Here is a 13364-nt window from a genome sequence, read left to right on the forward strand (position 1 = left end):
AAATAAATGGTATAATGTGGTCACCGAATGCCATTTATTTTGTACGGTGAGAAGTCAGTGGAGTTTCAAATTGCAAACATCCTGCAGGGTTGGTAAACACTCAAAAAACCGTCAAAATCAGCGGAGAGCATTGACTGTAGACTTCTGAAGAGAGACAATTTGTGAGCTATCCGACAGGCTCACCCTGCATACCAATCAGTCCAACATGTGTTATGTTAGAAAGAGGTCTTCCTTTTGGTTATTTGATGGGGATGAACACGCAGTTAAAACAAGTGTGAATTGTGGGGTTTTTCTTTCCCCCCCCCCCCCCCCTCTCCACTGCTGTCTCGCTCACAAAGATCATCAGCGGCCTTTCTGAAATTAAATAGCATCTTACTCAGTATTCCTATCACAGACAAGTGTGTGTGGGGGGGGGGGGGGGGGGGGGGGGGGGGGGAGCAGAGAGCAGCGGGCAGAAATGGGAAGGGAAAAAGCAAAAACAAGGCGACGAGAAAACAACGCCGCGGCACCAAACACCCGGATCCACTTGCTCACGCTCACTGGTGTCGAGAATCCAAATTGAACGAGCGCATTGGTCTTGCATGTTAACGGGGCAACATGTTGCTTCGCCTCATATCGACACCATACTCGACACTGAAATTACAACAACAACAAAAAAGGCTCGAAATAGATGATAGAGCCTCACCACTGTGTGCTTTTCATGAACGATAGTGTCAGCGACTCTCGCGTTAACACGCACTGAAACAATGCTCTCTTCATTGTGGCAATTAAATGCAACGTGTATATATATATATATATATATATATATATATATATATATACGCTAAATGAAAGAATGAACGGCGACCGGCTAAGTGTCTCCACTGACTCACATCCTGGATGAGCTCATTGACGTCCAACGTTCTACCTAATATGACACATTTCACACAAAAGGTTTGTGGAGATCGGGGTTTTTTTTCCTCCCTTCTTTTCCTGGCAGATCAACATTTTTAATTTCCGATTTTCAAAAGCTTCACTTTCAGAATCTCGACAGACGTTTTTCAAAGAGCTTCATTTTCTTTAGAAATAAAGAGAACTTTGTGGCCACTTCTTTTCTTTCCTCCCTGCCTGAGAACAAACAACACACGACACACATACACAAAGAGGAAATATCGCCAGCCTTTCTTTTCTTCATTCTCTTTCTTTAAAAATACCAGTAAAAAAAAAAAAAAAAAAGGTCTAATTTCCAGACATGCAAGCTCACAATTGCAGAAGCCTACAACATCAGAACATGCATGGGAGGTAAATGAGGGGGGCAGCTATTGTTTGTGGTGGGGGGGGGGGGGGGGGGGGGGGGGGGGGGGGGGGGGGGGGGGGGGCATCGAGTCTTGCTGGCTTTTCGGGGACACGATGATCAAATCAATATCAGGAGGCAGGTACTGATGAAACCACAGGTTCTCAGCCTCTCGGCCCACAGAGGTCATGTTTAAAACCAGACATTATCTTTATTACAGGTATGCCAATAGCTCAGATTTATGGCCCCCGTAAAATGATCAATGCTTGTTGCGCTCTGTGGGGGGGGGGGGGGGGCAAAGTTGCTGCTCGGGTACTTTATCGCGTCTCTCTCTGGCTCTCTATTAATATAAATAGAGAAGAAGAAAAAAAAAAAGAAGAAGACCGGGCTACGCGCGTCTAGACGGCGGTTCATATTCACCAGACAAATTAAACAGCGCGTTATGCATTATGCAAAAACACCACGCACTACATTAACTACATTAAGCCAGGGGGGGGGGGCGGGGGGGGGCGGACTTCACAGTAAAAAGGCAGCATGATCAAATGTGATCACGAGTTGAGTTGCCACGGCGCGCGCGCGCGCGCCACAACCAGAATAAACAGCGTTCAATATTCCGGACCACGAGCCACAGCCACACACACAGCCACACACACACACACACACACACACACACACACACACACACACACACACACACACACACACACACACACACACACACACAAGACGCGAAAAAAAAAGGAGGACCGACGATCAGAGACGTTGGAGCGTGCTAAAAAAATATATAAATACAAAAAAAAAAAAAAAGTACACGCGACACAGACAGCTCGCCGAGAAGCTCGCGCCAGCTCTCTCCCTCAGACCGACGCACAGGTGGACTTTTGTTTTTGTGCAGATTGACAGAGACACTCAAAACGATGATGAGCAGGAGGAATGAGAGAGAGAGAGAGAGAGAGAGAGAGAGAGAGAGAGAGAGAGAGAGAGAGAGAGAGAGAGAGAGAGAGAGATACCTGGAGGGTGAAAGAGGGGGAAAAGAGAGAGCGAGAGAGAGAGATCAGACGGTCTCGATAACAAATCAATTTGCCATTGCATCTGTTACCAGTCCCCCCCCCCCCCCTCGCACCTCAGTGTGTCGCGCGTGCTCCTGCAAAAAAAATAAATCGATTATTGGTCACCAGTCCAACGCGTCTAGTTGGCCGTCAATCAGTCGTAGCGTGACTTGTGCGCTCGGCTGGAGATGTTGGGGTTTGTTTCGAGTGTCCCCAGTCCTCCTCGTGATGTCATCACGGCTAAACGAGCCACACTGGTGCGACTAAGAGACACAAGGACGGGGCTGAGAGTGTCGCCGTCTCAAAAAACAACAACAACTACGTTTTTTCCATCAAAAACGAGCGAACGCGATGTCTCCAGTAAAGTCACATGGAGCGGGGGCGTCATACGTTGTCTGGCTCCCGGTGAAACAGCCAGACCCTCACGTCCTCTAGCTGCGATCTCCAGCATACTAAACCAGACTGGTGGAGGTGGTGGTGGAGGGGTGGTGAGGAGGAGGAGGGGGTGGGGGTGGGGGTGGGGGGGTTACGTCAACCTTAACATCTCTACAGTACACTACCGTGCGTTAAATGCAAACTTTAAAACCACCTTGCGGAGACGCATTCGGGGGGGGAAAACACTTGTTTTCACCCGGCGCTCCGTTGCGCACATCCAAACTCGCGTTGCCAAAAGTGGCGTTTTGTTTAAACTTCAGCGTGAGGTTGAACGAGGACAAGCACAAAAAATTTAAAAATAAATCCCGATTCCCCTACCCGGCGCTGTAAAAAAAAAAAAAAAAAAAAAAGAAAAATGCATTCAAATGTGCACATGGTGAATGAAAACACACAGCGGTAGTACGCATGCAGATGTCGCCGGGGGTCTGGGCACTTGTCGGCCGGGGAAACTGCAGCCGCAGTTTCAACCCGGATTCGGTACTCACCCCAAGTTGGCCGGTTTGGATTCCGTACAGTGTCGATAGGGGGGAGCGGGGCTACAGCGTAGTCAGGCAGTACCCGCTCTCTCTCTCTCTCTCTCTCTCTCTCTCAACTCCTTTCTTCCCTCGCCTTAGCAAATCAACACGGGCGCTGACGTCAACGCAGCCAGTCATCCAGACGAGCAGGCGTGCGTGCGTGCGTGCGTGCGTGCGTGCGTGCAGGCAGGCAGCCGGCTCCGCGCTCCAGCCACACGAAAAACGCAAAGAAAGTGAGACACCTAGGGGGCTGTCTCGTGTCAAACGGCCGTGCTGCGTACAGTAGGGCGAGGGGAGCGGACACTGGCCGTCCCTCCAGCCGCTTTGGGACGCGCATGCAGCCGGACAGTTGTTCTCAAACTCCCGTCAGGGGCTCACTTACAGTCAATAAGTGACCTTCAGGAAACTGTACTTCAAGATCCATCCTCCGGGACAAGATTCATTCAGGGGGTCTTGAAAAAATATATTTAAGAAGACAGTTTTACTATAGTTAGCCCCCCCACATAGAAAGATAATACAACTCCAAGTTTCTTGCATCTCAACAGGTTCAAATCTGCCATCTGAAGATGCTACAAGTGTTCACCATGTTGCATTAAAGTTGAAGGAACAATGCACACGTCACTGACATGTGTATTGGTTTCTAATTTCATTATTCGACACAAAAAAATCAAACTATTATTTCAATTATTTTATTAAAAATGTATTCCTCAAACAAAAATGATACAGTTTTGCAATGTTTTGTTTAAGAAATGCTAAAACCGGAGACAGACACAGAGAAAGAGCAGATTATATGAAGTGCATGATACATATAATGCATCGCTCAAATGCATAATGTTCAAATATATATATTTATGTAATATGTTATAAGTTTAACAGGCCGCAGATCCCTTCCATAGTTTGGTCAAGTTGTTTGCAGTATATTACAAGCAAAAACCCATGGCCAAAATCTGACGCCGAGTCCATTATTGAGCCCTGGAATTAGTTTTTTTAAAAAGGAAATGATCAAATGTCATTTGCAGAAGCATGTCTAGTTTTAAGATACTGACACTAATTTGAAGAAAAGGCCATGCGACTAGAAAGAAACTGCACTGGGGAACAAGTGGCACTTCTTTTTCTTGTCTCGTGAAAAAAAAAAAAGAAGTCCTTTAATGATCAATATGGTGAACGACTCTCGGGCGAACGGCTTTGCAGTGCATTAACAACCCATGATTGTTTCTCAGCGTAGCTTTAATTCTCCTCTGGCTTTGGTTCCGTTGACCAATAACCAGGATGCAGTGGATGGCGCACCTCATTACTGTTTGGCCTGACGTACCTCTCGTAGTCTTTTATGGTAAAAGCATACTTTAGAGCTTCTCTGAAAATAAACTTGATTGATACTCTGCCTTAATGATGATCACTGACTGGGGGAGGGGGGGAGGGGGGAGCTATCTCCTACCAATAGGCTTTGTTTCACAATATTTTAATTCCATTGTCGTGTTCCCTTTAAGTGCTCCGAGTGAGCTCTTACTTTGGTGTGTTTGTTCCTAAAAGTCACAAACACAAATCGTCCCACGTTTAATTTCTCCCTTTTGTCTCGGCTAGATTTGAAAATCTAGAGAAGGAAGAGGAGAATAATATATACACGAGCACAAACTAATGCATTTCAATGAATATCTTTTGTACGGACATTTATGTTCCCTTTTTCGACTTTGTTGATCCCGCCCCCCAAAAAAAAAACCTTTATGTAAAGGTTTCAATCAACCAGAGAAACAGCTCAACATGTACTGGATGGACTGGCACATCACGTGCAAGTTGGATTTTAAATGGATCCGAATGATTTAGTTCATTTAGTTTTGAGGGAGTTTTATTTTGCAGACTTCCTTATTAGACGACCTTTGCCAGCCGGTACACAAGGAGAACTATTTGCAACACTATTGCAGGAAGACCAAGAAGCTGCGAGGCTGTCGTCATCCTGCGATGAGGAGCTTAGCCACCCCCCCCCCCTCCCCCCTCTCCTTCCAGCTCAAATCAACACTTCACTGGCTGATAAAATAGAAGCGATGGGCGAGTCTGGTGGGAGCAGACTATCTGAGGGAGGCCGGGGTCGTCCAGCGTCTGCAACAGATCACTCAATGTGTTCAATTAATCAGCGGCGGTCGACAGCACACTCTGGTTTTGTGGCGGTGCGTTGAGGAGGAAGCATTAGCATCGTCGTCAGTATTTACAACGTGACAATAGGCGTCTCGTGGGTCCAAGAAATACAAGTTTGGTCCAACAAGTTCTTTTCACTGATAATCGATGACTGCTTAAATACTTTGGCGCGGACATTCCACAGCAGTCCAGTTGGACTTGAATCGTCTTCACGGCTGCTCCTTCTAGAAAATCCTCTCAAGTCGCAGACATTAACGTTGGCCGTTGGACGTCTGGATTCAAGGCATTCCGACGTTTTAATTTCTGGACCCAGTTGGTTGCAAGTTTTTTTTCCCCCAGAGGCTGGAGTGGTTTCCTGTGGCAGTCGCTGTCATGGCCTGTTACGCTCCCGTGCTTTAAAAAGATGTGATTGTCAGATTGTCAAACACTGCCTCAAAAAAACACATACTTAAACCTGACGAGGTAGTTTTCTTCTACAAACAAACCTATATTAAAAAACTGTCAACCTACATTGGAAGGTTAAAATCCCCCCAAAAAACAAAGACTGTATGCATGCAAGTGACCCAAAACTGTATGTCTCATCTGATGCATGGATGTTAGTTTAATAAAAACAAAACATAAAAATGACTAATTGACTCTTAAGGGGGTATCTAGAGCGTCACGGAAACAACCCTGTTGTCAGACGGGTTTTAACTTCTCTTTTATAATTTGTAGGAGGGCTGCAGCACCCCGCCACCGAGTGCGGCCATTCTATAGCGGTGTAAACACTTTAACCTTTAGATGTGGTCAGACCACGTGACCCTTGTTCATTTGAAGGTCATCAAACCTGGAGCTATGCTCCTGCTAAAAAGGCACATATACCACCTCTCTACAAGTCAGACTGTTGGTTCAAAAGGCCGGAAAGTATGTTAAATTAGGAAGCTTTATGTCGGTTTCTTTGTTTTTGCTTTGATGCTTTGTTATGAATGTAAAGTTAGCGCATTTGCGTATTTTGTTTGCTAATTAATGTGGTGTACGTTTCAACATGGCTGCCTCCTTGGGTCCACACATTTTGGAAATTGAGGTCAGCGGGAGGGACCTGTTGGTGGCCGTGCAGGAGCCACCGTGGAGTCCAACAAAGCAAGCGAGCTACGATATCTGCTTCAAAAATGGTCATAAAACCTCCCACAAGGACAACATTTCTTAATTTGCTAAGAACCCTAAATGTATCAACACCGCCGATGTATCCTGAATAAGGTATTGTTATATATTACCATCTTTCCCCTGTTTGCCACTGCTGCATTGACCTACTTTCCCCCCCTTAAAATCATTTAAGGTTCATCTGCTCCAGTGCATCCACTGTCGGAAATAATCTGTATTATGGTAACTTTTACAAAAGCAAGGATGTTGGGGCCTGAAAAAATAAATAAGTCAAAGCGTAATTCAATTAGAGGACAATGTAATCCACTCTGGTAAAGAAAGGAGTTCATGTTTAAATTTAGCTTCTAAGCAGCGAAGATAATTGTTTTCCATTTCTCACTTTAAAAACACACACACACAAACAAGCATGTCCTTCGCCAAAAAAATACTACAATTCAAAAACTCCGCCGCCGTATTTAGTGTATTTTCAAAAGAGCAACAGGTCTCGGGTTCTTGCACCGGGTTGTAAGTAGTCTCACAGTTTATAGCAGTTTCAAAATGGAAAGCATAGGGGGCTTTCAGGGAAAGCTCATTTCCTTTAAAATACAGTGGTGCTTTGGGAATTTTTTTTTTTTAGATTCATCCGGGCACGGATCACAGAGTGCTTCATTACCTTTGAGCTGCGTGCTGTGCAGGCTTACCCAGGGATAAAGAAAAAGGCACTCCCTTAATCTGGCAATAATCCACCGTTTTTACTGAGTGAAAGGAAGATGAGGGCTAAATTATAAAAAAAAATAAAAGAAATGGGAAAAAAAAAGAAAACCCCATAAACAGATCGTTACTGCACTTTAAAATAATTCCACAGAGATAGAAAAAGATGGGCTAGCCTGGAGGAAGTTTTAGTTGGTATAGCCGAGGTTGTAACGTGACACATCAGCTGCCGGTGAGGCTACAGTGGGCTGCATGCGCTGCCATTGTGTTCCCACAGCTTCATGTCTTTTGTGGAGGAAGAGGTTGATCGACTATGAAGAGAAGCCAAGATGTTGAATTCTGTATTCCCATTTAAAAGTAACGTGCAAAAAGTACTATTGTAATCATTATGGTTAAATATTGGAAAATGAGTCGTGTTGCAGTTATCGGTCTTTATTCGTTTTTTTTCTTCTTCTTCTCATCCAGCGGAGACTCTGGATGGATGAAAAAGTCTGATTCAATACAAACTCAATAACTTTATTTTTAGTTCAACTTTACTAAACTTTAATACTGAAAACGACCGGAGCAAACCAGAATGATCAAACTAAACGTAAGGTGATGCGAAAGGAACGATACGAGTCACTGAAATGTGTGATTATCATTAATTATTTCATCAATTGATACAAAGTGTACCACATGAAAGGAGTTGATCCCACCAACTAGTATCGTCTTATCCCTCCCATTGATACACCATTGTTGTCCTCAACGTTGCACTAGCTGACATGTACATTCACTACATGATCAAAAACACCACATTTCATTTCTATAATAACTTATTCTAATGAAGTTATTCCCAAACCAGTGTTCTAGTTCACAGAGTAGATTTGCCAAACCTGTGACATTTGTCTTCTAATGAAGGAAAGTTATTTCAGGTTAACGTGCCAGTGGCTCCGCTGACCAGACTCCCCATTGTCTGTATCCTGTGTAGGCATGGCGCTTGGAGGAGGCGTGTGTGTGTGCGTGTGTGTGTGTGTGTGTGTGTGTGTGTGTGTGCGTGTGTGCGTGGGGGGGATGTATAGGCCCCACACAGTGGACCTTTGTGAAACTCTGCCCATGCAGCCCATCTGAATGGACTCTTTTTACACTTGTGTAAACCTGGGGGGCGTCTCCGGGACTGAGGCCACGCCTCTCTGATCCCTGACCCTCACCTCTGATCTTTGCTGGATTTGGTGGGGAAGTGCTTTTTTTGCTCGCCATGTGCTCAGGAGCAAAGCCCCCCCCCCAAAAAAAAATCACAGCTAAGGATCTTAGTTTAACCCCCCCCCCCCCCCACCCAACCTCTCGCATACATAACTGCACGCGAAAAGTTCAAGCCGTGGATATTAAAGCTTAACAAGATCTTCATTCGAATTGGAAGATTTTATGAATATATTGTCTGCAAAATCTAAAGAAAGTTGGAGGTGGTGTGACAAATGTCTGACATCAAATTTCAAACACAACAAAAAAAATCTACCATTATCAAACCGAAGCCAGTTCCATTTAAACCTTTCTGACCCCTGAATGACCAAGCTCTGTGTGGTTACCAAGTTACAGGCTCTCTCTCACACACACACACACACACACTCACACTAACCTGGGTGAAATGGCTATGTTGACCTAGGTGTTTTATTTACCTAGTGCCTGTTTGCTTCTCCATTCCAAGCCGTCAGCTGCACCCTCCGAGGACAAACTGCAGCGCTTAAGAGGATCCTCTGGATCAATACTGCTCTTGTCTTGAATGGTAAAGGAATGGCAACGCCAACAGACTGGGCCTGTGTGGTCAGTTTCAGGTGAAGAGTACCTTGACCTGCGAACACTCTGCAATCATTTCTTAACCAAGTTGAGGATCATTACAACACGGGGGGCTTTTTGGTTTGCCATGCAGCGAAAAAAAAAGGGAGAAGAAATTATCTTTAGATGCCGACTTTATCCCGGGCACGGAGAACCTTTCACCTAAAAAAAAAAAAAAAAAAAAAGCGAATTAAAAAATAAAATGGTTAAACCAATGTTTGTTTCCCTTTGGGCAATGTGTCCTTCTCTTGGGGTTCTGCAATGCATCGACCACTTGGGACTCAAACCCAAGAAAACTAAGTATTTTGTTTTCCGAAACAACTCAATTTGGACGGACACACACACACACACACACACACACACACACACACACACACACACACACACACACACACACACACACACACACACACACACACACACACACACACACACACACACACACACACACACACACACACACACACACACACACACACACACACACACACACACACACACACACACACACACACACACACACACACACACACACACACACACACACACACACACACACACACCACACACACACACACACACACAATATCAAAGTATGCATCATGAAAAAAAGGATTACCATTGAAAACTCACCATAAAACAGGCCACATGGCAACACAGATCCCCCCCCCCCCCCCCCCCCCCCTCTCATTGTACACTTCCTGGAACTGATCTGGTTCTGGAAACTGCAGTGCCCCCCTGGGGACCTCTTGGGGTCTTGCATACGTCAACCAAGCGCTTCAAGAGAGGGTTCAAATCCACGACGACAGTGAGAACATCAATGATCAGAATTCCCGATGGTGGATATTTGACTTCATGAAGGTCCAGTTGTGCATTGAAGTTAATGTCTGTGCTGTTGTGGCATCCAGTCATGTTATTTTCACTCCTGAGTGGAGATCACTCCGAGCAAAACAACAAAACAAGAGTAAATAAAGCATTAGGAGAGACGAGGCGGGCAGAGAAAACATGTTTTTCCTCTGGATTTCTGCCTCCTCGTCTCTGTTTCACTTAATATATATATATATATTTTTTTACATTTGTTCAATGAACACTGATGAGGCTAATTGAAAAAGAAAAAGAAGATCAGAGATAAGTAAAAGAGAGCAATTGTTCAGTGACGGTTTTACATTTCATCTCACATAAAAGTATGAATTTCTAATTTTAAATTCGCAGTTTGTGAACGCAGCTTCAAGGCACCGACTCTATTCCGGTTTAGACAGGTGGTGCACAGCAAAAGGGGGGGGGGGGGGGGGTCTGGCGCAAACCTGCTCAGACAAACACAAAACCCCACATGGACTTTGGTGGGGTAATCCTCCCATTAATTATTAACCCACCTGGACCCATTTAGACTCTTCGCCAAAGCGAACTGATCTCCTCCGGTTGAACAAATCACCACAGAAAAGTGTTGATCTGCGAGGGAAGAGAGCCCCAGTTTGCAGCCCGACAGGGGGATCAATTCTCTCCCGCGCCTCGGGTGGCCCCGTATGCATTGTACAGTGAGAGTGGATGAGGCAGACATCGATCAAATCAATCAGGGGGGGGGGGGGGGGGGGGTTCACTGTACATCGAACCGAGCCCTCTCCTCGCAGGTTCCACGGGCTTCTCATTTGTTCACGCCTGTGGGAAGTACGTGGGCCTTTTATATAGACGTGAGGAAAACGGTTGAAGACGCCAAGCTAAATGCGATGAGTCAGCGTGCGATAAGCAGTCAAGACTAATCGTTATAAAACCACATTCAAATGGTCTTTTGATGAAAAATCTTTGGGCCGTTTGCTAGAAAACACATAAAAAAATCGGTAGGAGCAGTTCTTTTTGGCCACGTGGCTCCAGTGGAAACATGGACTGAACACAATACTGATCACATTGTAAACTCGTTTGCAAACCTTTGCTTATTAACACACACACACACACACACACACACACACACACACACACACACACACACACACACACACACACACACACACACACACACACACACACACACACACACACACACACACACACACACACACACACACACACACACACACACACACACACACACACACCCACACACACACACACACACACACACACACACACACACACACACTAGTATGGAAGTCTATGAGAGAATGACACTTGATTTAGTCCCCGGTAAACATTGTAAACTTAAGTTTATGGTCTCAATTGCTAGTTTTTTTTTTCTAGTCTTCTTCATCAAAGCTCGATGTTCACTTAGTAAAATGTAGAGTCGGACCATGAAGCGGAGTATGCTTTATGTCGGGGCTTATTGTGATTGACAGGTCGCTGCTGCTATGGCGTCTCTACGGCCCGCCTCTGCATGAGTTTAAGTCAATGTGATGTAATCAATAAAAAAGGCTTCCCGTTTCCCTTTCCAGAAAACGTGACAAACAAAACTATATTTCTTCTCACTAAAACACATTCATTATTCTTCGGGGATTAACAGTTGGTTTTGTGACCCTGCATGGGGCTTCCCCTTGGCTCCAACCTGAAGCCACAGTGTGGTGGTTTGCATTGGTCAGGCTTGTCATTGGATAATGTGAACAACTAAACAATCACTTTTACCAGTGTTGTAATATCAATTATACCCATTTGCACGTGTCAGATGTGTAGGTATCTATGAGTCACATGACTGTATTCCAGTTGTGTGCTTGTGATTTAAAATGGACAGTGTGCATCTCCTTAAGAGACTATATCATAATACAAAAAAAAGGCCATACGGACTTTTTCCATTGGGTTTTGGATTATTTCAGAAAGAAAGCTCTGTGGCAAAATAACGTTTATCAAGCAAATCAAGGTAAAATCAGGTAAAAAAAGGCTAACGTTATAGCTTTATACAATAAACTCCACCGCGGTCGTGTGACTTCATACTACGACTGGTGTTCGGCTCATTTAGCCACGATTGAGCCTTTTTAAAAGACATTTAACCAAAAACACCGACTTCGAAGACCGTCATAACTCATTTCAAGGTTTTCGGGATCCTTTCTTGCGTCACTCTATTGAAGAAAAAAATTTGTATTCTCTAATGGAGCGGAAGAAAATGGGCAACCCCATTAAATGTTTGCCATACACACTGACACGGCAGTAAGCGTACATCCATGGGGAGGAAACTAAACCGGCGTAAGAAAAAACATTTTACACACACACACACACACACACACACACACACCTCCCTTTCTTCCCAGTGTCACCGTGTGAATTTGTTTGTTTACCTGTGTTAAATTGCCCTCGGTTTGATTCCCTCCATCCTTTCTGGAAGGGCTGCTTAATAGCCTCTTTTCCTTTCGGGAGGAGATTGCATGGACATCTTGGAAGGGCCAAGAGAATGACTAGTATTGTAGGAAGTCTGTGTACTTAAATTAATCTCACATCACTGTAATGAGTGAGGGAAGGACTCAAACGGTGAAATGGTGGGTGAAGAAATAAATGCGGAAAGGTAGGCAGCAAAGGAGAGAAGAGAAAAAGATTTAAATGCATGTTCAATGATTGGTATAATGCTGTATTAAATCCAATGTAATGCTTTATAGACAATATAAAAAGGCTCTTAAACCATTACACTTCCAAGTAATATTACATACAGTAACTGTAGGACACTTAATATCCCGGGAGGCGCAGTCGATACCCAGTTATACGGATCAAAGAAAAGCAGCAAAAGGAACTGAACCAAATTCATCATCCCAAATGTGTTATTTGGGAAAAGAAAAAGAAAAAGCGATGTATACCGAAACGGTCTTCAAAGAATAAAAAAAAAAAAAGGGATGCGTTTTAGATCCTCCTCATCAGTCGACCGGGCTGCGTCTTTCACCCAAGACCCCCGTGTGAAAAGAGACTGGAGGCTTTTTTTTCCTGCCTCTTGGACCCTGTGCGGCGGATGAAGTGACCCAGTTAAGGAAATCCCTTTTGAGATGGGGAATTACACTGTTTCCAAACATGTGATCAATAGGAGGAATATATTTGGCTTGCCGGGGAGTTGTCCTTCCACATGATGTCTGCATCGGGCGACCGAGGAGCGCGATCAAGAGTCGGTGTTTGACGGTTGTTGTTGTTGTTGTTGTTTTTTGAGAGCGTCCTGGTATAACGGTGCACGCCGGCTCACTGACAGGCCGTCGTTGGCTTAGCTGGGGACCTTAACACAGCGTCTCCACCTCCACCTCATCCAGCCAAGGTATTACACTGCAAGGCCACGGCTCGCTTTCTTCCAGGAGGAAAAGAAAAAGAAATCCACCCTTCATCTCTTTTCCCCATCCAACAGCACACACACACACACACACACACACA

The 13364-nt window shown here is 44.8% G+C and overlaps 1 protein-coding gene across 1 annotated transcript in view; it reads right to left on the minus strand.

Moving 5' to 3' along the window:
• zbtb16a (zinc finger and BTB domain containing 16a) overlaps positions 1–3355 on the minus strand; it is a 115920-nt gene extending 112565 nt beyond the window's left edge. Inside the window, exon 1 of the mRNA XM_034550217.1 lies at positions 3243–3355. The gene's annotated coding sequence lies outside the window, so the exon portion shown is untranslated. The remainder of the gene's footprint in view (positions 1–3242) is intronic.
• Between the last annotated feature and the right edge of the window lie 10009 nt (positions 3356–13364).

This window comes from Cyclopterus lumpus, chromosome 14 (genome assembly GCF_009769545.1).
Source record: "Cyclopterus lumpus isolate fCycLum1 chromosome 14, fCycLum1.pri, whole genome shotgun sequence".
Classification (NCBI taxonomy): Eukaryota; Metazoa; Chordata; class Actinopteri; order Perciformes; family Cyclopteridae; genus Cyclopterus; species Cyclopterus lumpus.